Raw genomic sequence first — 16172 nt, forward strand, 5'->3', positions numbered from 1 at the left:
CTCATAATAGTATTTTTAATAGAGTTTAATACTGCATCCACAGGATTTGAATAGGAGCTGAACACCGAAGTCAGGGACACTAGATTGGGTTTCAGACCAGTTTTTTTTTGTTTTCTAGTGCATAATGTGGAGAAGGAAATGGCAACCCACTCCAGTGTTCTTGCCTGGAGAATCCCAGGGACTGGGGAGCCTGGTGGGCTGCAGTCTATGGGGTCGCAAAGAGTCGGACACGACTGAAGCGACTTAGCAGCAGCAGCAGCAGTGCATAATGAAAGTTATATGTAGCCTGTTAAGTATGCAATAGGATTATGTCTTAATAACAGTATATGCTTTATTTAAAAAATATTCCTAAAAAATGCTAGCCATCAACTGAGCTAATGAGTCCTATCTTTTTCCTGATGAAAGGGTTTTGCTGGTGGAACCTGGGATATTGATGACTGACAGTATAGGGTGATGCTTGCTGAAGGTTGGGGGTGGCTGTGGCAATTTCTTAATAAAATTTGTTGGATCAATTGGCTCTTTCCTGAAGTGATAAGGCCCACATTGCTGGGGGGGTGGGGGGTCTCATTGTTAACGTGGCTCATTATGTTGACCTGGCAAACAAAGAATAAAATCACAGTGATCCTTGAGACTGACCAAATTGCCCAAATAACATTCTGGTTTGTCACTGGCGCCTATCTTCTCAAAGCTGCGAGACCACCAGATTCCAGACCTCCAGCTACATGACCACAGGACTTAACTACAGGCTAAAAATTAACCATCCCTTCAGAAAATTTTTCATTGGTGGGATATAAGAAAGACCTCACCAGAAAGGGAGGACAATAGTTCTCCTCAAGGGCCAGTCTCCCTCTCATTTCCCTCTAATAAATTTCTCTTTTCTTGCCTGAATGCCCGGCTCGCACTCTTTTTCTCTGCACTCCCCTTAGAAGGAATGCAGAGATAGAAGGAGTCATTCTATCACGCAATACTATTTGGTAAAATTTTGCCCACGGCAAAGCTTTTTTAAAATCGGAATTCTCTCAAACCCCGCTACTGCTTTGTCAGCTAAGTTTGTCATTTTATAAATCCCTTGTCATTTCAATTTCACAGTGTCTTCACCAGAAGTATATTCCCACTCAAGAAACCACTTACTTTGCTCATCCGTAAAAAGTTACATCTCATCTCATCTGAAGATAAAGTTTTATCACGATATTACAGCAACTGAGTCATCTTCAGGCTCCACTTACAGTTCTGGGAGAATTAACAAAGTGCACCACAGAGACACAAAGGGAGCAAATGCCGTTGGGAAAACGGCATTGGTAGGTTTGCTTGATGCAGGGTTGCCACAAACGTTCCATTTGTAAAAAACGAAATGTCTGTGAAGCACAAGTAAATGCAATAAATTGATGTATGTCCATGCTTGATTAATTAATTTATTGAAATTGTAATCTTGTGAAAATGCACAAAGGAAACCTAAATCAGAGTGGAGTGGGGAAACCATGAAGGGAGGGTCTAATACACATATCACTCACTGCACCTCACAGGCTCGGGGAAAGAAAGAAAATTTCCTTTTGACACAGCAACAAGCTGCCCATAATTGCAGCCAATGAAAAAAAACCACTACAGCCCTCCCCAATTTCATTCTAAAATCTAATAAATGTTGACTTTCCCTTGGCTTCCTAAACTTGCCTATGGTTCACCATAGTTAGTTGGGCTTGTCCTGAGTTGGCAATTTCTCTGCTATTCCCAAGTAAATTCAGCCCTCTGAATGTCTTATTTTTTTAAGGTCAACAATCTCAAATTATGTTTTTAGAAGTCTTTGATTAGTGATACTTTTACTAGTTTCAAAACCCCAAATGATAATGATTCCATAGAACAGATGACTCCTAGCTGGGTCTCCATCCAATTCCATTCCCACCTTCTAGGTAACCCACCTTCTGGGTCCCCATCCAATTCCATTCCCACCTTCAACGTTACCTAGAAGGTAAGGTTGTTATCTTCTAGGTAGCAACGTTCTTAGTTTCTTGGGCATACGTCCAGTATTTCTTTATGCATTCACAAGCAAATACAAATACTATTGTTTTCCTTTCTCATAGAAATGTAGCAGACTATTTTGTTATACACTTCCCTTCCTGCTGCCACTACCATGTTAAGAATACCTTGAAGATTTTCCATATCAAAAAGAAGTTCCTCATTTTATTTTTCTCCTGAACAAAATAGTATGCCACTGCGGGTGGGCATGTTCCATATCTTATTTACTGCCGTGTGCATGCTCATTTGTGGCTGACTCTTTACGACCCCATGGACTGTAACTGCCCAGGCTCTTCTATCCATTGGATTTCCCAGGCAAGAATATGGGAGTGGGTTGCTATTTCCTTCTCCAGAGGATCTTCCCAAGGATCGAATCCACACCTCTGGAGTCTACTGCATTATCAGGTGGATTCTTTACCTCTGAGCCACATAGGAAGCCCTTATTTACTGGTGTCCTACTGTCAACACTTAGGTTATTTCCAATTGTCTTCTGTCAAAAGCACTGCATTGAATGATCATATTCTTAGGTCCTACTTGTGCAAGTATAACTGGAGGGTAAGTTTCCAGAAGTGGGAAGTACATTTGATTGACTCCATATAAGTTGAAGCACTTAGCATTCTCACCAGTAATATGAGGTCAAAAAGGATTTTTAAATGTCAGTGTTTTTCGTTTCAATTTAAATTGAATATTAATATTAAAAATTAAATTAATATTAAAAACATGTATCTTCTTAAGAAACAACAGGCTGTTTTTGTTTACAAAACACTTCCATACATTTCATGTGACCCTTACAATGGTGGTGAGAGTGGTTTCTATTTTTTTAAAAATTGTAAATAGATTATTAATGCAACACTATTTTATGCATGCATGCAAAAAATTTAAGTGTCTTCAATCATGTTGCATTTTAAGAAGAAAAGGTTTGGGGAGTTCTTGAATGATGTCACGTTTGGCTATTTGCAAAGGAGGGAGGCAAATATTGCCCCCTTTTAATTTTGAAGTAGTGTGGGAAATAGGACAGAGAGGGAGAAGAGGCAAGTGGTCAGGAGGTGCTTCAAGAACAAAGGAAGGATTTAGGTAGATGAAAGGAAAACTAAGAGAAAACAAGCTGTTTTGCTCCAGTGTCCACAGCAAACATGTAAAGAGACAACCATGCTGGTGGCCTGCTGCAGCATGAGACAGCCGTGACAGAATTAAAATGGCAAGATGACGCTTAGTAAAAGAGAGAGAGAATTTGAGTTACCACTCCTAGCTACATCACCATTATGATCTGAAATGGACCTTTGTGGGAATTTTCACCAAATGAATACACTGCATACAGTTTTCAAAACTCAAATGCTTCTTAGGGTAGATTGGATAATTTTTCAGAAATATTTTCTTTTTCCTCTTCATCTACAGCCCCTTGACTTTGGGCTTGTCCTTGCTACCATTCCATTTGGCTAATGGAATGTTAACAGACATGAACTGATCAAAGCCTTGTAAAGCAGTAACGTGATTATGAGGCTTGCTTGCTTGTACTTTCGCCTTGTCATAAGGAAGACCTTTTCCCCAGGGAACAGAAAGCAATACCCAGGTTTTGTTACACAGCCCACTAATACTGCCTGCAAAGACTCATCATGAAAAAACAGCTTCCTGACCCCATTCTTCATATCCCTCAGCCCTGCTCTCTAGCCCTCCTCTCTTCAACTTTTTAAATGATTTCTTCTGGTGATATTTTAAAACAATATACTAATACTGTTATTTCTTACATGTTGGTTTTAGACATTGTATATTGACTTCCTGGCGGGTATGAGATGCTGAGGTTGAGGTCCAGACGGATGAAATGACTATATAAAGTCCTGCAGAGTCTTTGTCAAATTCAGATGTTCTGATGTCAGATTTCACACTATAATCACCATAGAGTCTATCAATATTACTTATTAATAAATCAGCAACTTGACACCCTTCAACCTTATAGTTCATACTTATTTCTCATTACACATTTACAAAACAAAGTCAAAAAATTAAACCATTTCCCCTAAAAACTTTGCTCTAGTATGAGAAATGAAGACACCCCCTAGTTCAGTCCCTTGTTTCCAGGTAAAACAATAATGTCATCCTATCCACTACATTTTTCAACTTTGACAAGTCTTTAGGCCTTGGGGCAAGTAGAAACTAAAACACTCTCCCTGTTTTCAAGGAGCTTAAAATTGTCAGTTTCTTGCAGCTGTTACAACATGTATTTAAGAGATACTGATCTGCTTTATTTTGGGGGGCTCCAAAACCACTGCAGATGGTGATTGCAGCCATGAAATTAAAAGATGCTTACTCCTTGGAAGGAAAGTTATGACCAACCTAGATAGCATATTAAAAAGCAGACATTGCTTTGCCAACAAAGGTCCGTCTAGTCAAGGCTATGGTTTTTCCAGTGGTCATGTATGGATGTGAGAGTTGGACTGTGAAGAAAGCTGAGCACAAAGAATTGATGCTTTTGAACTGTGGTGTTGGAGAAGACTCTTGAGAGTCCCTTGGACTGCAAGGAGATCCAACCAGTCTATTCTGAAGGAGATCAGCCCTGGGATTTCTTTGGAAGGAACGATGCTAAAGCCGAAACTCCAGTACTTTGGCCACCTCATGTGAAGAGTTGACTCATTGGAAAAGACTCTGATGCTGGAGGGATTGAGGGCAGGAGGAGAAGGGGACGACAGAGGATGAGATGGTTGGATGGCATCACTGACTCGATGGCCATGAGTCTGAGCGAACTCCGGGAGTTGGTGATGGACAGGGAGGCCTGGCATGCTGCGATTCATGGGGTCGCAAAGAGTCAGACATGACTGAGCGACTGAACTGAAATGAACTGATCTGCTTTGTGGAGCTCACAACCCAACAATAGAGAAATGGTGTTGATAATGTGAGTGAAGGACAGTAGGATGTGCCACTTTCAAATATGCCATTTCAAGATATCAATTATTTTGAGTTAAAGGGACATGAAAAACAATAGGCGCAAGAGAGGCACACTACCGTTTTTCTTTTTTCCCAAGGCAGATGCTACTCTTCTGTAGTAAGTGCCCTCCCTACACCAAAAAGAAAGAAACATGCATAATACTAGAGAGGGAGTTGAGTCTACCAATTTGCACAGAAAGACTCTTAAAATAATTGCCATCTTCCTCTGATTTTCCTTTCTTCCTCTGATTGACTTCCCACAATTCCCACTTTCAGCTCAATCCAGTGTATATGCACTTAAGTTTTTTGCCTCTTCTTTGAGTCCTCAATTCCTTAGGAAGTCTCCCAGATCATGGTAAAGCTTATACTAATTTGTATGCTTTTTCTCCTAAGTCTTATGCCAATTTAATTCCCAGGTCCAGCCAGAGACGTTAAGAAGGTAAAGGTTTTGCCTCCCTTACATTCTCAGCAGCCAGCCATGGTCCTTCTGATCCTGACTCTAAAAAGCAACTTCTTAGAATTAGCCTGATCACAATAAATAGAAAAGAAACTGCTGCCAGGTTTATTCTTTTTTTTTTCATGAGCCACTTATATGTTGCATCTCATCTTAATAAAACTAATTTTCTATGAATATATCCTTCTATTTCATTGATAGCACTTATTCCAGCATTTTCTGTCTTTTGTTTACTTATTATCTGTCTCCCCTTAACCCTGTGAATTCCATGATAGGAACTTCCTGTCTTGGTCATCGCTGAATCCCTAGCATCTCTTGCAGCCCCTGGCACATAGCAGGTGTTCAATAAACACCTGCAAATATCATCTTAATTTCACCCTATAGTACGTTCTTTCCTTTCTTTGACAATGGCTACAGATTTAAATAATTTAAGTTCAGTTCAATCGCTCAGTCGTGTCGGACTCTTTGCGACCCTATGGACTGCAGCATACCAGGCTGCCCTGAGCCAAACTCCTGGACTTGCTCAAACTGTGATGCCATCCAACCAACTTATCCTCTGTCGTCCCCTTCTCCTCCTGCCTTTCCCAGCATCAGGGTCTTTCCCAGTGAGTCATTTCTTCGCACCAGGTGGCCAAAGTATTGAAGCTTCAGCTTTAGCATCAGTCTTTGCAACGAATATTCAGGACTGATACATGTGTACAATACTGCAGTTTACGATGTGATTTCAACCAATTTCTTATTCCTATTCTAACCTCATTTCCTATGTCAAATTCATTTCACCAGAGGGTGAATGGGTAATACTACCCTCTACTAACCTAACCTGTTTTCTATTCACCAAAAGGTGGTGGAGCTACCTTACAGGGATGGGGGTGCTAACTGCAGTTACTGGACATAAAGAGGCCATTTGTGGCATTAAATAAATGTATTTTTCAACATCCAGTAAAGGCTGGGTTCAGGGCACTCCCCAGACAGGTCCAGCAGAAATGGCGAATTCCCCTGAGAGCCCCCAAAAGGTTAGGCTGGCGAGACCGGAGAAGAGTGGGCGAGCCCTGACATTTGAGGCAGCGCTGGCGCAAGGGGGGAAATTCTGACACCGAGGTCTGCGAGGGGCCCGAGGATGGCTTCGCTTCTACTCCCACCCCGTGTGAAAAGCCCCCCCAAGCGTGGGCCACTTAGCACAACTCCCACGGGCCGCCGGGCGCCGGAAACCGGCCTGCCGACCCGCAGTGACGTCAGACCCACGTCCGTCGACCCGGACGCGCGGCGCTTGGATTGGTCGAGCAGCGCCGCCGTGGGTGGGGCGTGAGGGGGCGGGGCGGCACGCGTTCTCAGCTCGGGCGGGCGTCTCTGGCCCTGTTTCCCGCAGCGTGGAGCGGCTGTGTTAGCTGCGCTCTCAGGGCCACTTCCTTGTGGGCGGCGAGAAGTGTCTGAAGGACACGACCGGTCACATCGGGGTCACCGCACCCGTGGGATCGCTGCCCCTTAGCAACTCTGCGGACTTCCGGGGAAAGTTGCGGCCTGCGAGGGGGAGGCAGGAAATCGACGCTCCCCACCTCATGGTCTCAGATGGGCTTTGATGGCCGAGGCCAGTGGGTGCGCGAGGGAACGACAACACTGACCCTGTCCCCGGTCTCTGAGTCGTGTTGTGTTGAGGAATCAAAACCCAGGCTCTGCAGCATCCAGTGGATTCACCTCATTGATAGCTTATTGGAAAACCTGCAGAGCCTTGTGAAAAGCAAGACTACGTTTTTTCTCATTTTTCCTGGCAAAATAGTTGCTACCATGCTCTCCTCAATTGGCATCTTATTTCTGGAAGTAGAGTAAGATCTGATAATGGTTTCAACATGGGTTATCTTAAGTTTAAAAAACCCTTTTCATTTGTAAAATGTGAAGAGTAACGTTTGTCCATTGGGCTTCTCAGTTGGCACTAGTGGTAAAGAACATGCCTGTCAATGCAGGAGATGTAAAAGACTGGGCTTCCACCCTTGGGTCTGGAAGATCCCCTGGAGGAGGGCATGGCAATCCATTCCAGTAATCATGCCGAGATCCGACTGAAGCAACTTAGCTCTGCACAGCACCTGTCCATAGCTTGGCGACGCCCTAGGTCTCTATAAGCTCAAAGGAATTGAAATGTTGAATCCCTTCTTGTTATTCCCTATGGTAGTCCTTTAATTCTGCTTCAGTAATGTCTTCAGATAATCCAGGAGCCATGCCAGTCTTTCTCTCAATAGGCAAGGCAATCAGCTTTCACCCAGCAACACATTTGAAACTAGCAGAACCTTCCTGACTTCCTACGGGTTGACTGCATCTTGTATCCCCTTCTTTTCTTGAGGCCCATTTACTCTGAAGATTGTTAAACTATGACTGCACCCGGGTGAGAACAAAATATTTTGGAGACTTTTGCATGTCTGCATGGGTCTGTGGATGTGCTGACTTTGGCAGTGTGCAGCTATATAGGGGATTAAAATCCATAGAAGAGTTGTGGAGGACAGTGGGATCCCTCCACACTGTGCTTCAAAACTTGTTTCTGCCTGATCTTCCATATTCTGACCTCTTACTCTCCCTCACTTATTTTTTCTGTTCCTTGAATACATTCTGTATTTGGCTTCTTCACGCTTCCACATAGCAGTTCCCTGTAACTGGAATGCCCTTCTGAAAGTATGTACCGTAATTTCAATGCAAAACCCAATTGCATTGCCAATCCCTCCAGGAAACTATATTTGCATATTATTTCGTCCTCCTAATATAGAATTTATAAGGCTGTGCAGCCTTAAAAAAATTACATGTATAAGCTTCTTCCTTCCTCTCTACATTGTGACCACTTTGGGATGGTGCCTTTTCTATTTATGCCTCACAGAACAGACCTGAATCAAATCCCTTACAATTATAAGGTGGAAGCGACAAATAGATTCAAGGGATTAGATCTGATAGAGTGCCTGAAGAACTATGGATGGAGGTTCATATGGACATTGTACAGGAGGCAGTGATCAAGACCATTCCCAAAGGGGAAAAAAATGCAAAAAGGCAAAATAGTTGTCTGAGGAGGCCTTACAAATAGCTGAGAAAAGAAGAGAAGTTAAAGGCAAAGGAGAAAAGGAAAGATATACACATCTGAATGCAGAGTTCCAAATAATAGCAAGGAGAGATAAGAAAGCCTTCCTCAGTGATCAATGCACAAAAATAGAGGAAAACAATAGAATGGGAAAGACTAGAGATCTCTTCAAGAAAATTAAAGATATCAAGGGAACATTTCATGCAAAGATGGGCACAATAAAGGACAGAAACAGTATGGACCTAACAGAAGCAGAAGATATTAAGAAGAGGTGGCAAGAATACACATAAGAACTATACAAAAAAGACCTTAATGACTCAGATAACCACAATGGTGTGATCATTAATAGAGCCAGACATCCTTGAGTCTGAAGTCAAGTGGGCCTTAGGAAGCATCACTACAAACAAAGCTAGTGGAGGTGATGGAATTCCAGTTGAGCTATTTCAAGTCCTAAAAGATGATGCTGTTAAAGTGCTGCACTCTATATGCCAGCAAATTTGGAAAACTCAGCTGTGGCCACAGGACTGGAAAAGGTCAGTTTTCATTCCAATCCCAAATAAAGGAAATGCCAAAGAATGTTCAAACTACCACACAATTGTGGTCATCTCACACGCTAGCAAAGTAATGTTCAAAATTCTTCAAGTCAGGCTTCAACAGTACATGAACTGAGAACCTCCAGATGTTCAGGTTGGATTTAGAAAAGGCAGAGGAACCAGAGATCAAATTGCCAACATCCACTGGATCATAGAAAAGGCAAGAGAATTCCAGAAAAACATCTATTTCTGCTTTCTTGACTATGCCAAAGCCTTTGACTGTGCGGATCACAACGAATTGTGGAAAATTCTTCAAGACATGAGAATACCAGACCACCTTACCTGCCTCCTGAGAAATCTGTATGCAGGTCAAGAAGCAACAGTTAGAACTGATCATGGAACAATGGTCTGGTTCCAAATTGGGAAAGGAGTACATCAAGGCTGTATATTGTCACCCTGCTTATTGAACTTAAATGCAGAGTACATCATGTGAAATGCCAGGCTAGATGAAGCACAAGCTGGAATCAAGATTGCTGGGAGAAGTATCAATCACCTCAACACAGATGGCACCACCCTATGGCAGAAAGCAAAGAAGAACTGAAGAGCCTCTTGATGAAAGTGAAAGAGAGTGAAAAAGCTGTCTTAAAACTCAACATTCAGAAAATGAAGATCATGGCATTCATCCCCATCACTTCATAGAAAATAAATGGGGAAACAATGGAAACAGTGACAGACTTTATAAATCACTGCATATGGTGACTGCAGCCATAAAATTAAAAAATACTTGCTCCTTGGGACAAAAGCTATGACTAACCTAGACAGCATATTAAGAAGCAGAGACATTATTTTGCTAACAAAGGTCCATCTAGTCAAAGTCATGGTTTTTCCAGTAGTAATGTATGGATGTGAGAGTTGGACCATAAAGAAAGCTGAGCACCAAAGAATTAATGCTTTTCAACTGTGGTGTTGGAGATTCCCTTGGACTGCAAGGAGATCAAACCGGTCAATCCTGAATACTCAATCCCTGAATATTCATTGGAAGGACTGATGCTGAAACTAAAGCTCCAATACTTCAGCCACCTGATGAGAAGAACTGACCCATTAGAAAAGACCCTGATGCTGGGAAAGATTGAAGGCAGAAGCAGAATGGGACGACAGAGGATGAGACAGTTGGATGTCATCACCAACTTGATGGACATGAGTTTGAGCAAGCTCCAGGAGATGGTGCTGGAGAGGGCAGCCTGGTGTGCTGAAGTCCATGGGGTCACAAAGAGTTGGACACGACTGAGCAATTGAACTGAACTGAACACAGAACAGCAGAACCCATTCAAGAAACACTTACTGAGGGCCTGTCATGTGCCCACCTGTACTCTAGGTGCAAAGGAGATGGAGAGAGAGTGGTCAGAGGAAGGCTTTTAATTTTTGAGGAGGAAACCTGGGGAAACCTACAAAAGAGGGAGGAAGAGATTTTAGTTGAGAGAGCAGCAAAGTCAAGGCCCTGAGGCAGAGATATGTTTAGTATGTTAAAGAACAGCAAAGGAGTCAGGCCAAAGGGAAATGGTGGGACGCAAAGCAGGAGAAGATTGGGGGTCAGATCATGACACACTTGCATTAGGCATTCAAGAAATGCTTGTTGGATTGAATTTATTGAATCAATAAGGGATGGAGAATAATGACAGTTGTTACTGTCATTTCTCCAAGGAAACATGGAGATTGCTTTGGTGGGATAGACCCAATACGTATGTATAGAGTATTCACAACCTGCACACAAATACGTTGGAACTCTTATTCAATGTGGTGACATTTCACTGAAAAAAAATCTTAATGAAAACCAGTGTTTTTTGCAGTGATTTTTCATTAGAATGGAAATCCAGAAGATGAGGAGGCAGATTTCCTGGAGGAAGAAATGGACTGATACCACTCCATTGCATGGAATTATTTGATAGATAATACTGATCATTTTTTGAAAGTTCAGACGGAATGCACTTTTGCTTTTATTGATTTATTTTATTGGCTGTGCTGCAAGGCACGAAGGATCTTAGTTCCCTGACCAGGGACTGACTTGCCCTTGGCAGTGAAAGCATAGAGTCCTAACCACTGGACCACCAGGAAATGTTAGTCATAAAAAAGAATGAAATAATGTCATCTGCAGCAACATGGATGGAACTAGAGATTGTCATAATGCATGACGTAAATCAGAAAAAGATAAATATCGAATGATACTGCTTATATGTGGACTCTAAAAGAAAGGGTAGAAATGAACATATTTACAAAAAAGAACTAGAGTCACAGATGTAGAAAACAAATTTATGATTACTGAGGGGAAAAGAGGGGAGGGATACATTGGGAGACTGGGATTGGCATACACACACTACTGTATGTAAAATAGATAAACAATGGCTACCGTATAGCGCAGGGAACTCTTCTTGTTACTCTGTAATGACTTATATAGGAAAGAAATTTTTAAAAAATGGATAGGGGACTTCCCTGGTTGTCCAGTGGTTAAAACTCCATGCTTCCAATTCTAGGCATTGGATCCCTCGTCTGGGAACTAAGCATTTCGATCTCTGGTCTGGGGACTATGATCCCACATGGTATGTGGCCCAGCCAAAAAATAAGTAAAAGATAAAAAAGAGTGAGTATGTGTATGTATAACTGATTCACCTTGCTGTACAGCAAAAACTAACATAACATTTTAAATCAACTATAGTCCAATAAAAATTATTTTTAAAAAAAGTTTGGAAGGAAACAAAAACTATCTCCTAATGTTGTCCTGCTTTTCATTTGCAAGAACAATACTTGAATATTTGTCAAAAAAAGTTGAGTTTATGAAATAATCAGATACATTTAAAAACCTCTACCTTCCCACGGGCTAAAGTGAATGCTAGGGGCAGGAAGCCAATACCCTGTAAGCAGAATTTGGCCTTTGGCTTTGAAGTCATAAACTTCAAGGATGTGTTGCTTGTTGGAGTGATATTGCTGTGGCAACAGTCTTCATTTGCAGCCCAAGCCTTCGTGGTTCATAGCAACTCTCTCTCTCCAGCAGAATTAAAAGATACAGAACCCTTGCTTACTTAATAGTTTTTGGTAACAAGCTCTTAACTTTAAAAATTTTTTTAATTTTAGTATTATTTTGGTTAGTTTGGCTCCCTACAAAAAGTGGCTACTACGGGCTATTGATGCGGCTCTTTTTCTCAAAGTCAGTTTCTTGGCGATCATTCACGTAGATGAGATCGAGTGTGGTTTTCAACTCAGCTTGCAAACCACCGAGTTGACAGTCTCAGTCTTGGTTGCTGAGTCAACATATCTTTTTATTCATTCACAGAAATGAGCAGCTCCATTACATGTAGCTCTGATGTAGCTCTGAGTTAGTCACAACAGGTAGTCAAAGGTTAAGGTAGCGTTGGAACGAGACTGTGTTCTAACCCTGACTTCTCTGTTCCTTAAATGTGACAATGTGTGTGCGTGTGGTGGAAAAATATTGGCTCTGCATGTGACCTGTCTGGGTTCCATCTCAGTTCTGCCCCATGCTAGCTAAGTGATCCTGAACCAATTACTTATCCTTCATGCTTTGGGGTCCTTATTTGCAAAACAGGGATAACTTCAAAGGTTCTTGTGAGGATTAAAGGAGTAAATAGAGAAAAAGCTAGACCATTGGCTTAGAGTAATACTACTATTAACACTTGGCTGTTACCTGAACTTCTCTCAGCTTCTGTTTCTTTCCCATTAGGACAGTAACAATAATTCTTACCTCCTATGATTGGTAAGAGGCTACATAAAGTATTTAATGTGCTGAAACACAACCCATCTGCAATGCAGGAAGCAACCTGTATTTGCCATTATTAAGACTGTGCATGTGTGCTCAGTCATGTCCAACTATTTGCCACCCCAAGGACTACAGCCCACCAGGCTCCTCTGTCTGTGAAATTTTCCAGGCAAGAATTCTGGAATGGGTTGCCATTTCCTTCTCCAAGGGATCATCCCAACCCAGAGACTGAACCCAGGTCTCCTATGTCTCCTTTATTGGCAGGTGGATTCTTCACCACTGCACACTTGGGAATTATAAAACATTTATTTATCAATAGTTGAAATCTGTTTAAATTCAACGCTGATAGGCTCACAAGAGAGGAACAGAGAAAATGATATACCATGAAGATGTACCATCTTAGTGAAGGTGAAGGATAGAATGTATAGGTAGAGTTTTTGCCTTAAGATACAGTGATAGGATATCATGTAAGAATTTGAAAAAAATAAAGTGAAGGTAGCTCTTCTTGGAGAACAAGCAAATTCCTAGAGCTAAAGATTGAGGGCAGAAGGAGAAGGGGATGACAGAGGATGAGATGGTTGGATGGCATCACTGACTCGATGGCCATGAGTCTGAGCGAACTCCGGGAGTTGGTGATGGACAGGGAGGCCTGGCGTGCTGCAGTTCATGGGGTCGCAAAGAGTCGGACATGACTGAGCGACTGAACGGAAACCTATTTGAGCTTTGTGTACCTGCCTCAAAACAAGACATTTATCTTAGCATGCATGAAAGGTAGCAAAGAGATTTGGTACAGGAGTTGTGATGCTTGGTTGTGGGTCCTCACTTGCCCAAGGGGCACAGATAAAGTTCAGGGGTCTGTGGATTTGGATGAGGAAAATCACATCTTTCATTTTCACTAATCTCTAATGGAAACTTAGCCTTCAATTTTGAATTTAAAATTTCACAAAGCATAGCCAAAGAAACAGTCCTGTGGTATTTCACTGAAAGAAATTAGTTATTTCCATATCACATTACGGTTCTTGCTGATATCCCCAAATACCACTTATGCTCATGGTGAATCTGAAATTATGACAGTAATGTGATCATGAAGAAGCCCATGTATTATATCACAAATCGGTTTTAAATATTTGGTAGTATATTTCGATACGATTGGTCTCCTTTGAAATCCTTTGTATTATATTTACAAACTCGAGAGCATTATTCTGTGGAGTCCTGCAAGCATTGGGGCTACAAGATGAAAGGTTAAGTCTTTGGTAAGAGCATGGGCTCTGGAGTCAGACAGCTGAGTTTGACCCCTTTTTCAGCTCCTTTCCAGCGAGGGGACATTGGGCGGTCTACCTAGCTTTCTTGGTGCCCTTAGGATGAAGGCTATTGTGAAGTATAACTGAAGGAACTATGTAAATATAAAACTGCCTTGCAGGTAGTAAACCCTCAGGAAATGTGAGCCATTTGCAGAAAAGCAATTGTGGGAAAAGAAAACTGTACAGCTTCAGTTGGGGTTTATAGATGAGCACAATTTCCCGAGGAAGAGAGAGAGAAGTAGAATTTTAGGTCATGAAGAAATAGGCAGGCTCTGAGACTGGAGTAATTCATTCATTCCCTCATTCCCTCATTCATTCACTCACTCACTCATTCAATAAAGGTTTCTTAACTGCCTACTACATGCATCTCAACACTTTCACTATTACTTGTGCACCTTAAGCAAGTGTAGAAATAGAGCTTACACACCCTACATCATTTAAAGGTGGCAGGTCCAGCCAGTGTTAAATGTGTTCTGTTTTCCTACTTCAACAGAGAAATCTTCAGACTTAACAAAATAAAAAAGGTATTGCTTTTATGTGACAAAAGTGGGGAAAATATCAAAGATGACTGGGTTTTATTTCTATGGATACCAGTGTTCTTTGATGGCCTGGAAATGTTTGAATGGGCCATAAAGACATATAATTCATAAATTAGTATATACTTGGTGCATAAAATTTATTTTTCTTGCCTTCATTTTCATTTGTTATAGTTGAGATTTTGTGTTTTGATGACAGCACCTTGACTTAAAGGATTAAAAAATGCAATATAATTGCACTTGAATTATAACGTATGTGTGTAATGTAAAATATATATGTGAGTATGAAGAATTTTTAAGTTAAATTTTTTTTCACGTTTGTTTTAAAGTTCTTTTTTCAACTTCCCTGGTGGCACAGTGGATGGGAGTCTGCCTGCAAATGCAGGGGACCTGGGTTCAATCCCTGGTCCAGTAAGATCTCACATTGGTGGAACAAATATGTCTGTGCTCCATAGCTACTAAACCCTCGCTCTAGAGCCCAGAAGCCAAAACTACTGAAGCCTGTGCACCCTAGAGCCTGTGCTCTGCAACATGAAAATCCATCACAAAGATAAGCCTGAACACTGCAATGAAGAATAGCCACTGCTGGCAGGAGTTAGATAAAGCCCAAGCAGAGCAATGAAGACCAGCCAACAGTAAATACATAAGTAAAATTTTTTAAGTCATTTTTCTTCTAAAAGTTTCAAAATTATCTATTAAAACAGGATACTTGTTAAAAGTCAAATATCTAAAATTGTTTAAATATATCTAACCTTTTTACTTTGTGAAATTCAATTAAATTTTATTAAATACTTTTATAAAAAGTAAAAACGTCTGCCATTCTGGGATTCAGTGTCCTAGTATATTCCTGTAAGGAACCAATATTACAGTTCTCATGCTACTTACTACATAGATGGAGATTTGAGTGATATGATGTTGCAAAGCCTTCTTCAGATTTCTTGTGCAACTACTTTTTAAAATACATTTCTTTCTTTAAAAAATTTTAAATTAATTAATTAATTTGGCTGCCCAGGTCTTGGTTGCAGCATGCTGGATCTAGTTCCCTGGCCAGGGATTGAACCCAGGCCCCCTGCATTGTGGCCGAGGATGAGATGCTTAGATAGCATCACTGACTCAGTGAACATGAGTTTGAGCAAACCCCAGGAGATAGTGAAGGACAGGGAAGCCTGGCATGCTGCAGTTCATGGGTTTCAAAGAGTCAGACATGACTTAGTGACTCAACGATGAACAGCAGCAACAACCCCTGCTTTTGGAGCATGGAGTCTTAGCCACCGGACCACCAGGGAAGTCCCTTGTGCAATTATTTTGAATTCCATGGTAATTCACAAGGAATTTGAGAACCATAAATGGGAACATAAATCGTGTCAAGATCATAGATACTTGGGACTTCTGGGAAGTTATTTGTTGTTGTTGTTCAGTCACTAAGTTGTGTCTGACTCTTTGTGACCCCATGGACTGCAGCATGCCAGACTTCTCTATCCTTCACCATCTCCTGGAGTTTGCTCAAACTCATGTCCATTGAATTGGTGATGCCATCCAACCGTCTCATCCTCTGTCATCCCCTTCTCCTGCCTTCAATCTTTTCCAGCATCAGGGTCTTT

This window comes from Bos indicus x Bos taurus, chromosome 16 (genome assembly GCF_003369695.1).
Source record: "Bos indicus x Bos taurus breed Angus x Brahman F1 hybrid chromosome 16, Bos_hybrid_MaternalHap_v2.0, whole genome shotgun sequence".
Lineage (NCBI taxonomy): Eukaryota > Metazoa > Chordata > Mammalia > Artiodactyla > Bovidae > Bos > Bos indicus x Bos taurus.